General features: G+C 42.5%; 1 pseudogene; it reads right to left on the reverse strand.

The window, feature by feature from the left end:
- Nucleotides 1-5604: 5604 nt before the first annotated feature.
- On the reverse strand, nt 5605-7311 carry LOC139297917 (uncharacterized; annotated as a pseudogene).
- Nucleotides 7312-7908: the final 597 nt, after the last annotated feature.

A 7908-nucleotide genomic window follows, 5' to 3' on the forward strand; every position in this document is an offset into this window, starting at 1 on the left:
TTTTTCTACTTAATTGGACTGATGTATTTTTAAGTGACCCACAACCATGAAACCTTGAAGGCTGATGAAAAACTGAGGGACTGAAACACTTGCTATTGATTTCAATCTTACCTTTTGTGCACCTACAATAAAAACTGGATGGAAACATATTTTGATCTCCGCCGCATGACTCTTTTTTAAAAAAAAGAAGCTTGCTTTCTATTCTGTGTTCTGTTCAGGTAACCTTTCCAGTTTTTAAGTCTGTTACCTGCACACCAAAGACGGGAGACGTTCAGTTGAGTCCCCTTTGTGATAAGTGCTGTCATTTTACTTTTTGAGAATGACAAGACAATCTTGTAGACTACTTTTTATTTTTCACTGTGACAGTAAGGTTGTTTTAATGACTTTCTGCCTGTCACTCACTGTCACGCAATAAGTACAATTATCCGCCGTGAGGCCCGGACTGGAGATGGACAAGTATGTAGAACAGATCGCCAGCGGAGAGGAGAGGTGAGGAAAGACATGCAGCCAGAATGATATAGCATGATGGATAGAGGGCATAGAACAATGAAATATGCATCAGGGCTCTCGTTAAATTTTAATCCAGACTGTTGACTGGAGGTTGACCCCGTTGTGACCCAACACTTGCGGGAGTGAAAATATCCGCCGAGGGAGGCGTGAGGGTAGTGGTGGGTGCAGGCGCAGGGCGAGGAAATTGTGAGGAAGAAGGGAGTAATGAGGCTGGCTGGAGGTGTAGACGGGTAATTTTATCTGTCTGAGTGCCTGAGTGTCTGAGCATCCCCTAACTACATAAGAAGCAGGGAAAATCTGAGAGAGCTTCTGAGATTTTTCTCAGAAAAAGAAATCCCTCACATTTTTATTTAGTGTATGTGAACAGAGGATGTGCTACAGTTCTCACCAATTCCTTGAAAAATACACCTTAACAACATATAACCTCAGAAATGTGCAGGAGAATGTACTCAGAAATCCTGGAAGAAAATGTCAAAGAAAATCACATGTAGTTTTCTCTTACAATAGAATAGTTCAAAGGGAACATGAACATTTCTCTCCCAAAGCTTGAAAACAGCACTAAGACTATAATCTGTTGTGTTATTACAAAAAAAGCTTTTATGCACACACACACACACACACACACACACACACACACACACACACACAAAGCTTTATCCCTTTGTGCATATACAGTAAGCAGAACATTTGACCATATCCACAGGAAATCAGCCTGTCACAGTGTCTGGCTTTGAGAAAAAAATATGTTCATATTTGCAGACACTGAGAATGATAAGGCTAACTTATGTAAATTCTGTTTTTAGTTTTTTTATTTGCCTTTAATGTTTTTATTCAGTAAGTTGTTGCTGATGCTTGAACTCGTGTCCTTATTTCCCTTGATATTCATTATCGCCATTTATCAGGTTGTTTGTGTTTTGTGTAAATATATGTAAATATGTGAGTGTTTGCAGGCATAAAAAGCAGTGCGCAGGCATTAAGGATACTGTATGCTGGTGGTTCCCGACCTTTATTGTCTTATGTACCCAAAGTCGTATCACATATTCCACATGGGTACTAGGGACGCTTTATGCAACAGGTCAAAGTCAAAGACCAGGTTTATTTTTATGCAACTGGGTCTCACTTCAGCTCACCGATAAACTAAAGATCAGCATACCAATTTGTAATCCTATTTGGGTGTTTATTTTCCTCATCAACAGGAACCTAAACTTTTTTTTTTTTTTCATGAAATCATATTTTCTATTTTTCCATGTCCCCTCTGGCAGGAGCAGACTTGTACCCTCGTTGGAAATCACTGATGTATACTGTATGTGTTTGTTCATAAAGGCTTATGTGCACTCCTGTGTGTGTGTGTGTGTGTGTGTGTATAGGTGTGTGTGCCTACCCACGGCTTTAACCACTCCCTCAACCTCTAGTGCACCGGCCCATAGCCTCATTAATAACCCCTGCGTTTGCCGAATGGGGCTCCGGCGATCTATTGCGGTCTATTGCAGTGTTGTTTTTGTTTGGCCCTGGTCACAGTGATTCCTGGGAGATGGCAGCATCATAAATCTACAGCTTATTCATGGAGCTAACCTGACCTTTACAGCAGCACCGAGAACAGAGGGAGAGGCGGAGAGAGAGAGATGGAAGCCAAGTGAGAATAGTAGAAAAGGCCAGGGAAAAGATAGAAAGGGGAGGGAGGGAGGGAGGCAGGGATGGAGGTGAGAGGGTTTAAAGGTAGAGCTGAGGGGATGTGAATGATAAGGAGGAGGAAGGCGGTGGAAGAGCAAAGCACAGCGAAGGAATGGAGAATAGACAGAGGCAGCTGGGAGAGATCTGAACGATAGAATAGAGAAAAGGATATTTAGCGGAGAATAGGAGAGTGAAGAGAGACAGAGGCAGTCAGAGGATGGAACTGAGAGGTTATTACAGGATGAAAGCAATCAATGAGTGTGAAGGGACTGAGAGATGGAGAATTGCATGCCTGTGTGTGTCTCAGTCGATGGAGCCCATCTCTCCCGGACCTCCGTCACCTGTCGAGTCTTTAATAAAGTCTCCGCGTTGGGGGTTTCGTTTTGCTCCCAGGTGGCCCCGCATCTCTCTACATGAGCTGTCTAACACCTGACCAACAGCAGCAAAATGTGCTTTGAGAGTCTCTGTACGTCCCGTGTGTGTGGCGCATGGCTTTTGAGTGCGTGTTTTTGTTTGAGTCTGTGAGTCAGTGCTTCAGGTGTTCAATAACCAGGACCAAAGGGAGAGAGAGAGGAAATCACATGGATTTTCCCGTCATCATCAGTTCATTTGCTCTTTTAGGTCTTTTTCAAGTTAAGTTTGTTTATGTGGCCAAAAATTAAAAAAACACTAAAATCCATTCCCTATCCTTAAACCCTTGACTCGAATAATCAAGGGTCTTAGAAAGAACATAACAAAGAAAACTTCTTGGAAATAGTAGTTTGACTAAATAACCTTCCCTTGAGGTCCGCTTACAAGCTTTTTCTAGATCTTCATCAGGGAATGGCGTTGTTTATCTGTGGAATGATAACAACAATTCATCATCCAATGGAGTTGTTCATGAAGATAATTTCATATGATTGAAAGCTCTGGAGCCTTGAGTTAAGATTATTTTATCAATATTAATGAAATATCAGATCAGCAATAATATTTTCAAAGCGTTTCAGGAAAAGTGCAAATGTGTTTGGAGCCAAGACTTCGGATCAAAGAGAGAGAGGATGTCGAGCAAATGTTCTATTATTTACACAAACACCTAAATAAACTGTGTCAGAGGTGGATAATCACCATATTTCAAATGTAAACGTTCAATGTAAACGTGGTTTATGCTAAACAAAAACACACATTAGGTCTAATTAAAATTAAAATGCTCCAGAAGCCACAACACTGCATCAGTTAAAACACACAAAACCTGAACCCAGACCAGAATACCAGAATACAGCAACACCATAATTACACATTCCATCTTTATGTTGTTACAACCCTATTCTAAAAAATATGACCATATATATATATATATATATATATATATATATATATATATAAATATCTTTTCTATTGTTTTGTCATTTCCATTTTATACAACTGTAACCGTCATTGTGTTAGTTCTAATGCATTCCTTGCACAGTCTTAACTTGCTTAGTCATATATTTAAGTCGGTTGTTTATTTAATTTATCACATTATTAACACAAGCATAACCTGAATATCTAAAGCGTGCAACAACCTGTCAAGATTCCCCAAATGTCCCCCTGTAAAATGCTCTTCACACACACACACACAATCCAAACACAAACCTACTCTGTTACCGCGTCTCATTATTATCTCAACGATACTCTAACCATTTGAACCTAATTGCTTTGGCAATATTGTTTCTGAACTTTCATTCCAATTGAGCTCATTAAACTGAAATTGCATTGAGATAGAGGTTGATTGGTGAGCTCGCAGCATGGTGGACTGATGACTCCATTCCTACTGAAACGACTCTCCTCATTGGTATTCTGCACCTGTCTGCCACTCACCCATCATAGATCCAACGAGTGGGGAAAAAAAGGACCATTAAGAAGCAATGACTCTGCTGCTGTAGAGCAAAGCCACACATACACACTGTCTTTAGCATTCCACAGATGAAACACTACTACATACAGTAAGCCAATTAGCTGCTACACCATTAGGTTCAATATCAAGTTAGCCAGAGAAGAAGTCATTCAGTGGTCTGTGCAGTAAATGTGTGGACCTAACTGTTAGGTTACTAACCGTTTGCCAGGAAAATGGAGTCCAATGTTTTGTTTTCAAGTTGTGTTTATGGAGAAAGACACTGGTTTAGTCTGAGGATTATTTTCTTTCAGGCTGTTGTCTTGGGGATCTGGCTGTAATTTCAGCGAAATTAAACGATTTGGAAACTCAAATGAGATCCCAACAGACTGCCAGGAAAAATCAATTGAATGGTCGGGGCTGTGGTAAGGCAGAAAGTGTACACACATACACGCACACACACATGCACAGACACAAATATCCTCATGCACAGACATTCATGCAAGCATCCACATATTCATGCATGCACACACACACATACACACACACACACACACACACACACACACACACACTTTGCAAACATAAAAACAACACCCAGGTTTACAAACTACCTCTCACACATTCTTCAGACCCTCGTGTATCCTTCCAGAACAACTACAGGCAGTCTTTCTGGGAAAATGCCTCCATCTATTCAGGTGAGAGGGAAAAAAAGAGACAAAACTGGTATGTGGTTTGAATGGACCGACGAGTTGTTGAAACCGACCTCAACAGAAATAACAGCACGGGTCATTTAGTAAAAAACTTAAGGATAGTTAGATCAATTCCACCCTCATGTCTGTTTGTTAAATAGGCTACACTGTTGGAGGTAGGTGGTGATAGGCTAATCACATAAGACGGGAAGCAGAGGGAAACAGCTAGTTCAATAATATGAGCGTCTAAGTGTCTTTGGCTATAGAGAATAGGCAACCATGTTATGGCTCATTGCATTCTGGGTAGTGGTCGCCATTATTTAGGATACACCGCTTTGTTTACATTCATTTTATTTACAGCAACCAGGAGCACATAGTGACAACAAACAACTAAAAGAAAACACGAATGGACCGGGCGGAGATCAATTGCAAGATTCCTTACAGAGAGGAGGAGCGTTACTTGGACAAAATAAAGAAAATTAAAGGGCTTGATCCGAACGAACGCAAAGAGTGGTGAGGTGATCTCACAAGTAACGTGTTTTCCTACTTTGTTTGTGGTGTGAGATCAGATCAGTCTCAATATTAATGAATGTGCACGCAAAGATTCACAAATGTATTTCTGGATTTATATTTAATGACTCTCTCTACAAAAATATTTTTCAATGCACACAAGAATACTTATCGTTGTATTTAAATAAAAAATAAACCCCACATATTAAAAAAAGAAGGTTGACAAATGTATTTCAGATGCTCACAAATATTTCTTGTTTTATTAATACATGTAGTAGAAATCCACAAATATATGTATTTAATGATGTTGTTACATTTATATACAGTAACAATAATGCTGTTAATGCAGTCTACGTCACACAGGGGTTTATGTCAAACGTATACAGTGGGGCACATATTAGTCAAGGGACAGCACACAGACACAATTTTGTCCAGGAAAATCATGTCCTCGCCTTCACATGGGAGCACCATGCTCACTTAGCATGGTGTACTTGGTGCGTTCACCCTCTCCACATGGACCCTGAGATGAGCTATCTGCCGGGTCTCCTCCACATCTTTTGCAGCCAGCTGGCAGCGTCCTCTTGTGACAGCAGGGATTTTCACTAATGCACACGTTAGTACGACGCTGTCCCTGATGTCAAATCCACGATGCGCCAAAACCAAGTCTCCGGGCAAGAGTTTATGAAGAAGGCCACTGTTCTCAGTCACATGCTTGTCCCTGGCACGACCTCCCACCCTTGGAAATTAAAGAGGTAGCTCCCTGTGGTGTAATGCCAATGAGATACTTTATGGTGTGCTTGTTTGTAGTGGGAAAATATCTGTGCTCTGGCTTTCAGATTTAATGCTCTCTCAATGTTAATTTCAAAGCAGTCCACAATAACCGCAACACGATTGTCAAAAGCCTCCACAAAGTGTCTCTCTGGCCAGTGCACCTAAATGCTGAGGTGTGTAAACAGTGAATCTATGGTGTCTCTGAACGCGGTGGTCTATGCAGAAGAGGTGTGCAATGTGCTGGACTGGCAGATTCAGCCTCAGACGCATTAGAGTTAAGAGGAGCATCTGAAAAGGAGAAAGTTTTCGACTGTGGTAGGCGGGGAAGAAGCTGCATCAGCACACCCATCCCAACAGCAAAACATTGAGGCCCAGCGTGGTACTTGACCTTCACATCATCATCTGTCCAGAAATGCTCATCCGTCTTCTTTTGGGAGAGCTCTTCCTTCACTACCCTGTTCTCCAACAAGTGGTTAATTTCGGCATGCCTACGGCTACAAAAACTGCATTCCTGCTGTTCTCCAGTGTTGTCCTTCAGCGCAGCTTCATCCACCTCACACTGCGATCGGCCAGCTAAGCAGCGGTGAGAAATGAGCCAGGGTTTGAACTTCTCTCTCTGGCTCTGTTTTTTTAATTCTTCACACAACTATTTCTGTCACTTTTCATGTGAACAACCCAGAGCACATTGTACACATTAGCTCTGATTGAGCATAAAGCGACCCTCAGGCTGCAATACCCCTGAGCACGGAGGTCCGTGTGGATAGTTGGACACAAATGGTTTTGCCACTCGAGACTGCTGTTCACGCCAACTTTCATTTTCCTATTAACCGTTGACCACGATCTTTCCCGAACCTTTTAGTTGTAAACGTACTGTAACCAATATGAATAATTTTCCAAACGGTCATAAACGTCATGTCACGTCATTCAGGACGTGTTGTAAGTTCCAAGCCGAATGGTATCTTCCAAATCATGGGGGTTGTGCAATGATTTCAAAGGTTTTCCAGTCAGAAAGTGGCTGACTTAACCATAATACCTCCTGAAATGGTATTTGTGTTGAACTCAATCAAGCTCAGGCCCCTCCAGGGTGAAAGGACCTCATTGAGGAGACTGGTCACCGACTCGATATACCCCCCTCCCCCAAACACATCGACAAGTTCTCATTCTTTACCACCTCATTACATCCTTGTCTTTCCCCCTCCTCCCTCTTCTCACCCACCCTCCATCTCTTCCTACGTGAATCCCTCTCTGCCTCTCCTCTCTTTCCTGTCCTCCGTTTTCCCCGCCGCCGTCCTCCTCCCTCCCTGTCATCTCTCCCCTTCCCTCCTCGTAACTTCATAACTCCGTTTTCCCCTTCCGTCTTCGCTCCCCTCTCCTCCATCGCTTCAAAGTCATCTCAGTCTTTGCTGTCATTGCACTGAGAATTACACATCGCTCAAAGCGGTAACATCTGACAAAACGCTGTTCACTGACATTGTCGGTAGTAACACACGGAGTGATAGAGAAAGTTCACTCAAGCAGCCATCCCATTATCCCACCAGACGCACACACAAACTGTACCTACACTTTGACAGTTGTAGATACATCCAATTTACCTTGTAGTGGCCTCCCGAAGGGACAGCGACAACTGAACAGTTCGTAACTCAAAATAACAAACACAAGCGAGCGTGCAGTGCATCGCACACACTCTCTTCCTCTTCCTCCCTCCCACTCTGCATTAAGTGCATTCGAGTGGCTGGTAACAGTAGCAGCGTCAGGCTTTTATCGCTGTAATTTGCAGCCATGCATCAGTGTGACAGTGGCCGGGGCAGGACGGTGTCGGCCCGCTCCCAGACACTGCTGCACTCTCTACTGACACACGCCAAGGGCAGCCAGATAATGTAGATGTATGAATAAAACAACACAACT

This window comes from Enoplosus armatus, chromosome 15, assembly GCF_043641665.1.
Source record: "Enoplosus armatus isolate fEnoArm2 chromosome 15, fEnoArm2.hap1, whole genome shotgun sequence".
NCBI lineage: Eukaryota > Metazoa > Chordata > Actinopteri > Centrarchiformes > Enoplosidae > Enoplosus > Enoplosus armatus.